Raw genomic sequence first — 4,901 nt, forward strand, 5'->3', positions numbered from 1 at the left:
GAAAGTTATTTTTTATTTTTATTTTCATAGTCTATTAATGTATGCATTTTTATTATATTATCCTGCACTTGTCTATTTAAAATAAACCCTGTTTGACCATCGTTAATTAGTTTAGGTATAAGTAGATTAATTCTGTTAGCTAAAATGGGCATGAACATCTTATAGTCCACATTTAAAAGTGAAATAGGTTTGTATATTGAATACTTTGTAGAATCCTTATCTTGTTATAAAATAGGTGATATAAGGGAATATTTCCATGATGGAGGAACTTCAGCAATTGTTTTTATTTCTCTATAGACCTTATTTAATATTTTAAATGCATCATCCAGTAGTATTTTATAGAGTTTTAGCATAAGACCAACTAAGCCAGGCACCTAATTATTTTTTAACTTTTTTATTTGATCTTCTATTTTTGTTAAAGTTAATGTTGTGGAATTGTTTTATTTGTTTGCTTTTAATTTATTATTTATATTTCCTTTAGAAAAGTTTCATCATCATTATTCATTTTTTTATCTAAGATCAGGTTTATGTAAGCTTAAAAAAAATATTGAGTATGCCTGAAGTTTTACGTTTTTCCAGTTTTATTAAAACTTTATGATTTAGAATTTCAACATATTTTGTATTTAAGTTTAAGTTCAGACTGACTGATAATGTCATTTGGTTTAAGATTTAACTTTATTGTGTTTGTTTTGGTCTGTAGTGTATTCAGTTATTTGTCCCATTCTCTTGGTTTACTAATATACCAGCTTGTAACTCTTCCATTTAAATAAGGGTTTAGTGAATCCCACATGACAATATCAGTTGTTTCACCATTCAGGTTTATTTCTAGGAACTTTTTGATCTCTTGAATCCTTTTATTTTAATTATGTATGCCAGTAATCATCTGTAATGTATTAGATTGTCAGTTTTCAATATACTATTAAAAATTACAGCATTATGGTCCAATAATGGATATGCTGCTAATAAACTCTTGTAAGTCTGTAAGCAAACTGATAATGTATTATAGTGAACTAGGCCAATATTACTATTAAATACATTCTTGCAAGTCTGTCTGAACTGATAAAGTACTACACTGAAATGGAAAGGCTGTAACTTCATTATTAAATCAGGTGGAAACCTCAGTGGCATTGTTCTTCCTTGTCATAACCTCAAAGGAAACTAATGTAGTAATCTGACACTGTATTAATATTTCAACATTTTTTGTATTTATGCACCTTTATAAAATTAAACTTAGCTGTTGAATTGTCTACATTTACTCTGTGACCCTCATCTCATAATTTACAAAGGAATTTCTTCAGAGTGCACATCTCTCTGCTTCTTTACATATAGCTGTTTCTTTAGCTGATATCATTTAACTCTTTCAGTACTACTGAATGCTGAAAATATTTATTATGGGTCTATATTATAAGCATGAAAACCCTAAACCGCAAACGTTCACATGAGCAAAAATGCAGGAAATCGAAAGTGTGATTGTGGGGTCGTGTTATAGTGAGGAGTGGGATGTTTGCCCTTTCCTCACTGTAGTACAACCTTGGAGTAAGAATATATAGTTAGTGGAGGGTTAGAATATATAGTTATTGGGGGGTGCAGCCCCCCACAATAGCAACTTTGATTACTGGCATTTTCGCTCATGTGAGCATTCGTGGGTTAGGGTTTCGTGCTTATAATGTAGACCCTTTATTATTACTGTTTACAATTTTCATGGATAAATAGTGTGAAGATTGGGTGAAGATAGGTGAAGGCTGCCAGCCTAGCCAGATAGAATTTTGGAGATAATTTTGTCATCTGTAAATATTAATGCAAACCACAGGCTTGGTGTCTTAAATGGTAAAACTAATGTTACACGTGGAACTGGAAAAAAATGTAACAGTGCACTCTACTGACCAAGTAAAGCATGTTGTGACCCTTTGATCTTAAAACTTGGAGTCAGCAAGTCTAGAGTGGGGCATCCTGCTTATTGTTTTAAGGCCAGAGTTAATGGTCAGAATTTGCATGCATAAATGTCCTTTATTGCTCTGGTTTCTGCCCAGAGGTGAAGAATGTAAATGTAGTTTCTGTTAGCCTGGGAACACAGGGAAGTGTGAAGCATGATGTAATGTGAACCCAAGAAAGTGTGAAGAATGATGTAATGTGAACCAGGAATGTGATTTTAAAAACAGAGAGAATCTGAGAGCATTAAGTATTTTTGTCCTGACCATCCAACTGACCAGCACTGTCTTGCTCTATACGTAAGTTTATCTTAGACTTGTGTTTTCTCTTAGAAATAGCTAGAAACTAGAAAGACTAGACTAAGTGTTTTTCTTTGATGTCAGAACTGTACTACTGAATTATTTTATTTCTCTGTGATCTCTGAACTCTTGACTAGCACTGTGTAGTAAAAAATATTGTCTTGTGCTTTTATTATTTGTTATTAAATATTTTTAAACCTTTCCAACTGTGGCTGTTTTTGTAGAGATAATCTAAGCTCTTTAGGGTACTTGCATGCCTTTGGTAAAATTGTACAAAGCCACTTCAATTGCTCTACCCCTGGGCTATACTACCAATTGGAAAATAATATTGCACATTAATAATTGGACACCCTTTTAAGGGACTTTGAGTAGCTGATACATATTAGTGGGTGGTGGCAGCTGGTACTACTGTATAGTCTGGGAAAAAGGGGCACAGCTGGAGAACCTGTGCCAGCCTTCCCCAAGAGAGTCTGTGTTGTTGTATAAACTCTTCTCAAAGTGTGTGTGTGTGTGTGTGTGTGTGTGTGTGTGTGTGTGTGTGTGTGTGTGTGTGTGTGTGAGTTACTTGGGCAGGGACACAAAGCACTGGTTGGACAGAGAGGATGCTGGAGGTTTTAGCTTGCCCACTGGGCTGAGATCTGGACCCTATAGCTGTACAAGTGGGGAGTCTTATTGGGGACCTGGAGAGCAAGGGAGCGACCACCCCCTAGACTGACTGTGATCTCTCTGTGCTCTTAAGAGAAATTGCATGCACTTTACTGTGTGTATTTGTTATCCTTTCCTCCTATATGAGATGCCCCTCACTGGTGTTAGTGGTAAGGATTGAGGCTCCTTGATTCCTGGGCCAGGGCACAGGCATCACAAATAGTAAGAACTGTTACTGCATAAAACTGTCACTAATATTAAACTGATCTTTACCATACTATTTAATGGCATACAGTACTGTCTTTAATTCAGCTCACTGAGCTGCCCTGTAATCTGATAATTCAGTTACATATATCTGTGCCTCTGGTGTATTGGTAAACTGCAATTTCTGCATTAAATATTTACCTTGAACTATTTACATATATACATTTATTACTAGAGTTTAACTGATTTGATTCTTGAACATGTCTGTCCTTTATACAGGTATTTAAACTTTTTAATTTTCTAACATGAAATGTGAACCTGTGGCTTTAATGACAGAAAATATTTATGCTGCACTCTTCTTGAATTGGATCTGAAGTTTTGACTGTACTGTCACTTCTGAAATGTAGCACTGACTTTAAATTCTGCATTATGTAAACTAGCAAAACATCATTTAATATCTGTGAATGTTTTTCTATCTCTGTCTGTATCAACATATTTATCTTTTGTAACACTTTTCTACCAGAATTCAAAGGTCTAAACAATCAGTGTGTCTGCTAAGTTAAACAATACAATACCACAAAAAAGTCACTTGCCAGATCTGTAAATGTGAACCATTTATTCTGCAAATTAACTTGACTGTCATTTTTTGTATATCATGTACAACATATGCTTTGAGAATGATAAATGCGTATACCAATTTTAAGTCTATTACTAGCCTGTGACTGTTAACTTTTTTTCTTACTAGCCACTTCCAGTCTGTCTTAGCTTTTCTGAGAATAAGATACTGTTTCTGAAAATGTGGTAACTTGACTGCCCTGAACTGGAATTTATTTTATTTTTAACACATAAATCTGCATGTTCCTGTTGCAAAATTCAGATCCTGTACATTTGCACAATCTACTTCACAAACATTCTACAACTATGTGCACTACTGTACATGCTGTAGCATTTTTATTTTTCCATAAAATCTTGTTACTAAAGTCTAAAACAACATGTAACTCTGATGACATGTCGATACCTAGTATGGAACTGCTGTAACCTTTGACCCTTTAAATCCTGTCATAGCTGCACTTGTATCCTCTAGTAGAGGTCTATTTGTATCTGAAATTTATCTGTCTGTATTAATCAGTATATTATTCCATAATTTATTTTCTGTAAATAATGAAATATTGCCATTTTTCTGAACCTTAAACAATGAAAGAAATAATCTGGGTTTGGTGCTGGACTGCCTAAACTGACAATCCATTTTTATAGACTGACGATCCACGGTATGTTTTTCTTCTTTAGTTTGCCCTGAAACACTAGTAATAACATTGACTTGAGATAAGATATGTATTTCTTTTTTATTTTGCCCTGAAATCTGTGCATCATTTATGGTGTTTACTTTATCAAATTAATCAAAATTTACACTATGATCCCTCTTATCCCCCCTCAGTGCAATATGTGCACTGGCTTCAGAAAATAATAAACTAGAACTTATTACATTCTGAACATCTGTATTTGAAATCATGTGAACTTGAGGCAAATATTTGCTTCATGTCTTGTCTGGAAATCTGCATGTTACGTACACTGACTGTGTTTACATCTGTAGCTGCAATCCTGTGGCTTAAATCTGCATTTTGAATTACATATAAACTAGAATGTTTTACATTCTGAACATCAGTATTTGAAATAATGTGAACTTGAGACACTACAAATGTTTTCTTCATGTCTTGTCTGGAAATCTGCATGTTACATACAATGACTGTGTTTATGTTTGCATCTGCAATACTGTGACTTAACTCTGTTTCTTGAGTTACATGTATTGTAGCATTTACAATGATT

The sequence above is a fragment of the Protopterus annectens genome, chromosome 9.part0 (assembly GCF_019279795.1).
Source record: "Protopterus annectens isolate FY-2018-M chromosome 9.part0, PAN1.0, whole genome shotgun sequence".
Taxonomy (NCBI): domain Eukaryota; kingdom Metazoa; phylum Chordata; order Ceratodontiformes; family Protopteridae; genus Protopterus; species Protopterus annectens.